We start from the raw sequence: 7,929 nt of genomic DNA on the forward strand, positions 1-7,929 counted from the left end.
AAAGTCCAACAGGTTTATTTGGTAGCAAAAGCCACGAGCTTTCAGAGCACTGCCCCTTCGTCAGGTAAGTGGAAGTTCTGTTCACAAACAGCGTATATAAAGACACAAACTCAATTTACAAAATAATGATTGGAATGCGAGTCTTTACAGCTAATCAAATCTTAAAGGTACAGACAATATGAGTGGAGAGAAGGTTAAGCACAGGTTAAAGAGATGTGTATTGTCTTCAGACAGGAAAGTTAGTGAGATTTTGCATGCCCCAGCAAGTCATGGGGGTTACAGATAGAGTGACATGAACCCAAGATCCCGGTTGAGGCCGTCCTCACGTGTGCGGAACTTGGCTATCAGTCTCTGCTCAGCGATTCTGCGCTGTCATGTATCGTGAAGGCCGCCTTGGAGAATGCTTACCCGAAGATCAGAGACTGAATGCCCATGAAGTGTTCCCGAGCAGAAAGAGAACACTCTTGCCTTGTGATTGTCGAGCGGTGTTCATTCATCCGTTGTTATAGCGTCTGCATGGTCTCCCCAATGTACCATGCCTTGGATCAAGACCTTTGATCTGGACCTTCAGAGCATCCTCTGTGCTTTCATCCCAAGTATTCCCCATGTTGGAGATCTCTACTGCCTCCCGAAAATACACAAGGCAAACACACCTGGCCGTCCCATTGTATCGGGCAATGGGACCATGTGTGAGAACCTCTCCGGCTATGTCAAGGGCATCCTGAAACCCATTGTACAAAGAACCCCCAGCTTTTGTTGCGACACTACAGACTTCCTACAGAAACTCAGCACACATGGAGCAGTTGAACCAGGGACACTCCTCATCACAATGGATGTCTCAGCGCTCGACACCAACATCCCCCACGATGATGGCATTGCTGCAACTGCCTCAGTACTCAACGCAGACAACTGCCAGTTTCCAGATGCAATTCTACAACTCATCCCCTTCATCCTGGACCACAATGTCTTCAACCTTCAACAGCCAGTTCTTCATCCAGACATATGGAATAGCCATGATAGACAAGGGAATTAAGGGTTATGGGGAGAAAGCAGGAAAGTGGAACTGATCCACTTCAGATCAGCCATGATCTTATTGAATGGCAGGGCAGGCTCGAAGGGCTGGATGGCCTACTCCTGCTCTTATTTCTTATGTTCTTATGGAGACCAAATTCGCACCTCAATATGCCAATATCTTCATACACAGTTGAACAAGACCTCTTCACCACACAGGAGCTCCAACTGATGTTATTACACTAGACACATCAATGACATTTTCTTCCTTTGGACTCATGGTGAACAATCACTGAAACAACTATACGATGACATCAACAAGTTCCATCCCACCATCAGACTCACCATGGACTACTCTACAGAATCAGTTGCGTTTGTGGACACACGCATTTCCATCAAGGACGATCACTTCAGCACCTCATTGTACCACAAGCCCACGGATAACCTCATGATGCTCCACTTCTCCAGCTTCCATCCTAAACACGTTAAAGAAGCCATCCCCTAAAGACAAGTCCTCAGTATACACAGGGTCTGCTCAGATGAGGAGGATCGCAACAGAACATAAGAACATAAGAAATAGGAGCAGGAGTAGGCCATCTAGCCCTTCGAGCCTGCCCCGCCATTCAATAAGATCATGGCTGATCTGTTGTGGCTCAGTTCCACTTTCCCGCCCTCTCCCCATAACCCTTAATCCCCTCTCTTATCAAGAACCCATCAACCCGCTTCTTAAAAATATTTAGCGAGGCAGCCTCCACCACTTCAACGGGCAGAGAATTCCAGAGATTCACCACCCTTTGAGTGAAGAAGTTCCTCCTCAACTCCGTTCTAAACCGCCTCCCCTTTATCTTGATGCTGTGCCCCCTAGTCCTACTGTCTTTTTTGAGCGGGAAGAGTCTCTCCACCTCTATCCTATCCATCCCATTCATCATCTTATACGTCTCAATGAGATCAGACACCTCCAGACGCTGGAAGATGCCCTCATAAGAATAGGACAAGGCGCTCGACTCATCGATCGACAGTTCTGACGCGCCATAGCGAAAAACTGCACTGACCTCCTCAGAAGACAAACACGGCACACGGTGGACAGAGTATCCTTTGTCATCCAGTATTTCCCTGGAGCGGAGAAGCTACAACATTGTCTCTGGAGCCTTCATTGATGAAGACAAACATTTCGCCAAGGCCATCCCCACACCCCCACTTGTGCCTTCAAACAACTGCACAGTCTCAAACAGACCACTTTTCGCAGCAAACTACCCAGCCTTCAGAACAACACCACACAACCCTGCCACAGCAATCTCTGCAAGACATGCTGGATTATCAACACGGATGCCATCATCTCACGTGAGAACACCATCCACCAAGTACACGATACATAGTCTTGTAACTTGGCCAATGTTGTCTACCTGATATGCTGCAGGAAAGGATGTCCTGAAACATGGTACGTTAGGCAGACCATGCAGACGCTACGACAACGGATGAATGAACATCGCTCGCGAATCACCAGGCAAGACTATTCCCTTCCTGTTGGCAAACACTTCACAGGCATTCGGTCTCTGATCTTTGGGTAAGCGTTCTCCAAGGTGGCCTTCACGACACACGACAGCGCACGGTCACTGAGCAGAGACTGATAGCCAAGTTCTGCACACGAGGACGGCCTCAACCGGGATCTTGGGTTCATGTCACACTATCTGTAACCCCTGCGACTTGCTGGGGCTTGCAAAATCTCACTAACTGTCCTGGCTGGAGACAATACACATCTCTTTAACCTGTGCTTATAACTCTCTCCACTCACACTGTCTGTACCTTTAAGACTTGATTAGCTGTAAAGACTCGCATTCCAATCATTATTTTGTAAATTGAGCTTGTGTCTTTATATGCCCTGTTTGTGAATACAACTCCCACTCACCTGACGAAGGGACAGCACTCTGAAAGCTAGTGGCTTTTGCTACCAAATAAACCTGTTGGACTTTAACCTGGTGTTGTGAGACTTCTTACATAGCTGGGAACACACAGGAACGGCTAGGTGAAAAAGATTAAGGTCTCTCTGATTCTCTTCTACCATCTTAATGGAGCTGTTGACTATTAAAAGCAATTAATCTTGATCAATTACGCCACAATAAAAGGGACAGTAGCAACATGGATACTAGTTGGCTGAGTGGCGGGAAACAAGGCAATGTTTTTTCTGGCTGGAGGAAAGTTTGCAGTGGCTTTTCCCTGGAGTTGGTGTTGGGATCCCTCCTCTTCCTCATACATATTAGTCACCTAGACCTTGATGTACAGGGTACAATTTCAAAATCTGGAGGCATTGAGGAGACGATAATATGGAATTTCAAAAATGATTTATTTTGGTAGGAAGAACTTGGAGATTTAATATAAACTAAAGGGTACAGCGTTAAATGGGGTGCAGAAGCAAAGGGATCTGGGTGCATATGTGTATAAGCCATTGAAGGACAGGTTGACAGAGTTAATAAAGTATGCAATAGCCTAGCTTTTATTAATAGGGCAGAGAGTACAATAGGGATTATATTAAATTTGTATCAGACACTTGTCCATCTTGTACTCTGAGCACCAGGTTTTAGCAAAGATGTGATGGCTTTTCAGAGTGTGCAGAAAAGATTTACGAGAATGGTTCTAGGCATCAGCGACTTCAGTTATGGAAATAAATTGGGTTTGCTTTCCTTGGGGAAGAGATGGTTGAGAGGAGATTTGATAGAGGTATTCAAAATCATGAGGGGTCTGGACAGAGTAGATAGGGAGAAACTGTTCCTATTGGCGGAAGGATCCGGATGGTACAGATTGAAAGTAACTGGCAAAAGAAGCTAATGCAAGCACAAGGAGAAATCTTTTCACACATTGAGTGGTTAGGGTCTGGAATGTGCTGCCTGGGAGAGTGTTGGAGGTAGCTTCAATCAAGGCATTCAAGGGGGAATTGGATTACTACCTGAAAAGGAAGAATGTGCAGGGCTGGAGGAGAATGGCACTAGGTGCATTCAGAGAGCTGATGGTCGACAAGCTTCATTCTGTCCTCTAACCAAACTGTATTTGGTTATGAGATGTGGGAAATCCCAATGGTGGAAAGTTCAGCAACCATAGCTCCAGTTCCTCCGAAGCATCATGTCTCAAATTACTCATGAAATGCATCACGCACCGCTTCCTAAAATTATCGTTACCAAAATAAATCTAATTTGCATTTAAATGAATCATCATCTCTATTTCCATCATCTCCCTCAGCAGTCTGTTCCGTAGATTGTCCATTCATTCACTCAAATATTGTCTCTGAGGACTGGTTTTGAATTTTTACTCCTTCGAGAACAGGATGTGTCCTCTGGTTCTTTTGCTCTGGACAAGGTGAAACATGATGGTTGATATTATTTGGTCCAATCAGAATCCTACAAAACATTTCACTTCCCAACCTTCAACATTCCAGTGACAACAATTTACACTCACTCTTCATAACCCAATCCCTCCATTTCCTCTAATCATTCTGATCCTTTCATTAATTGCCCTTCACATCCAGGCAACAGATGACCAAGTGTGGCATCAAGTCCCCAAGCAAAACTGGAGCCAATGAAAATCCCCAGTGATTTGCGTTGTACCCAACACTGATGAGGCCAAACAGAGCAACATTCCAGAAAATCCTCAGGATGATGTCCTAGGCCTGACTATTTTCACTTGTTTCAGTGACATTCCCTTCAACACAAGGTCAGAAACTGGAGTACTTGTTAATGATTGCACAACGTTCAGCACCACTTGCAAAACCTGGGGACTCCATATTGAAGGTTCAATCTGCTTAAATCCCAAAGGAATTCATGTTCCATTCAGTAGAGTCTTTGGGCGCAATAAGAGATCACTTTGAGCAGAGTAGGAGAGGAAAAAGAGAGGAAGAAAGCCACAAAATATCTTGTCCATCACACAAGCAAGAAGGCCCAAGGCTGATGCAACATTTCAGAGATGAACGACCAAAACCAATGAGTGTAAATATTAGATGCTTTTATTAGTGGGAAGGATCCTTGTTCAAGTATAGGTAGAGGCACAACCACAAAGGTGGTAAAAGCCCACTGCCAGAAGGCAAGCAGACTTGCTAATTCAGCCAGAGTGGGATTTTAGGAAAACTCATGTGCTTAAGATAAAAGATTAGCACAAGTTTGTATCATAAGTGTTGACACCAGTAATTTCCATAATTCCCAAACCACAGAATCTGAAATTTGGTTTTAAGCATATCTACTACACAAACAGACAGAGAGACTGCTACTGCTTCATTCCAGCTCCTGATTGGAAAAGGATAAATCACCAGATTCTGGCAGGAGCTGTTTGTGTACTGCTCCTTGAGCTTGCTCAGTCAAAGCCAAAATATCAAGTTAACAGTTAACCTTGATTACACAGAGAAACCACCTTTGCTACATAACATAGGTGAAAGTGTACTCCAAAGTGGCGCAACTGCTTTGCAATGAACTGAAAACTTGGTTCTTTACGGTAGCACAGTGGGGTGATACGGGGCAGCACTGCTGTCTCACAGAGCAAGGCACGCGGATTCATTTCCCGCTTGGGTCACTGTCTGTGCCGAGTCTGCACATTCTTCTCACGCCTGCGCAGGTTTCCTCCCACAGAACGAAAGACGTGCTGGTTAGGTGCACTGGCCATGATTAGTGACGCAAACAGGTGACTGAGTGGCGGCTAAGGGATTTCATTGCAGTGGTAATGTAAGCTCACTTGTGACACTAACAGATAAACCTTTATCAATGCAATTCACTGGCCGGCCATTAAAACTAGAAAGGTCAACAAAAGTGTCAAACTCCAAGAACATCCTTGTGTTTCCCACTCTGCCATCTAGCCCATCACATCAATCCTAACAATGGGATACACAACATTCCTCCCGCATTAATAACGAATAAACTGCTCCTCCAGCTAGTTTATTCTGGAGGTGATGAAAATTGAGGGAAATGAAAACAATAAGTTCCAGCTTCATGGTATTATCCCCAACAATCCTGGACATTCTAGTAGTTTTCTCATTTTTGGAGGAAAAAGCATAATCAACTATCCATCCAGAGATTCCCGTCCCTGCTGTCACCCCATGAATAAATACACGGCCCACATGGGATTGATTTAATCAGGCTTGGGAGGTTACAGATTAATTCTCAATGCACGCTGCCCTCAGCTGAAACAGCAGTTGGGATTGATACAAGTTGCCATCTGAGGCCCTGGTTAAATCAGTCATCCCTGCTGTTCCCAATCCCAGAGATCTTCAATTATTTTCAAAGCTGGCTTTTCAGTACAGTGTTCCCAGCCATGTGGACTTTGCACATTCTCCTCGTGTCTGCATGGGTTTCCTCCGGGTGCTCCGCTTTCTTCCCACTGTCCAAAGATGTGCGGGTTAGGTTGATTGGCCATGCTAAAATTGCCTTTAAATGTCCTGAGATGCGTAGGTTAGAGGGATTAGTGGGTAAATACGTAGAGATATGGGGTAGGGCCCTGGGTGGGATTGTGGTCGGTGCAGACTCGATGGGCCGAATGGCCTCTTTCTGTACTGTAGGGTTTCTATGATTCTATTTCTATCTATAACCTGGGAACCACTCTTAACCAACAGAAACCTGAAATGCTGGAGCGGGGGGACCTGGACAGGTCTCTCAATACATCCTTTTATCAGTTTAGTGCTGCAGTAACAACACTGAATTTTGGTGAAGGGTTTCCATCTCAATTATTACCTTACCCTTTTTTTCTTACAGATACTACATACAACGTCAGCATTTCCTGCTTTTAGCCCCAAAATAAGGGAATCTCAAAATCTCAGTCTACTTGCTCCTGGTACCGAGTGCAAAAAGATCATTGTCTCAGCAATACGAATGTGGCCATTTTAATTATAGGAAAGATTTATATAATGAAAAAAAATGGAAACAGCTTTAAACAAGAATGCAACTGAAGATCAAATCAAGCATGTGACGGAGGACTGTGGAGACTAATTTGATAATACAATATCACTTTGTACTCGATTCTCATTTTAATGTAACGGGTCCACTTGAAAAGTGGGAAACACAAATGAATTTGATCTGAATCCACATTTAAAACACGCAGCTTTACAATGAGCCATATACCTGATTCAATCACAGTATTGCCCTCCGCAAAATGGTCTGGACACCACAGGATTAGGCACAGTTTTATATTCTTTTAGGGATATCAAATGATGCAGCTACTGCTACACAAGTGGCAAGGGAAGGAATCAAATGGGGCAGGGTGGGGAGGAGTGAAAGGAGGGAAGGCAAGAGTGTAAGACTAAAAAGGCGGGAGAGATGGAGGGAAGAGGGAAAGCGTGAGATGAAGGCCAGATTTCCGCAGTAATATTTCTGTCCAGTTTGCAGCTGTGGACAACTAATGTGGATTTTATGGGAAGAACGACTCAACTAAAGGTAATCTGGGCCTTGAGGGCACGCATCAAGATTACTGCAGCGTCTGGGATTGAGTGGCTGTCCATTGGATGAGTGGACCTCTGGGTGTCCAGGTTAAGGTTCAAGGCATGAGGTTACTCATACCAAACTGTGTTATTACTCATGCCTGTTGCTGTTCATCCCAAGTCGCGAGCTTCATGGGGCCTCCGTCACTATAACGTGGGCAGAAGTAATGTTTTCACCCTGTTACATCTTGAAAGCTAATGATTGCATTTCAACAAAACTTGGTACACAGCTAGGAAATGGCCCAGTGGAGAACTGATTCACATTTGGCAGAGATGTGGACCTGGGTCCTGGAATTTTTAAAAAGGATTTGTTAACACCAAGATCAGATGAAGTGACTTTGAGAATGTCATGAGTTGTTTGGTGTAGTTTTCAGAGCAGATTGTTGGATGTGGATTGACACGAAGCCTCCTTAGTGAGATGGAAGCTCTTAACGAAAAGATTAGATTTTTTTTACAGCATTACAGTAACAGAG

Source organism: Carcharhinus amblyrhynchos, chromosome 23, assembly GCF_965287045.1.
Source record: "Carcharhinus amblyrhynchos chromosome 23, sCarAmb.v2.hapA, whole genome shotgun sequence".
In the NCBI taxonomy this organism is placed as follows: Eukaryota; Metazoa; Chordata; class Chondrichthyes; order Carcharhiniformes; family Carcharhinidae; genus Carcharhinus; species Carcharhinus amblyrhynchos.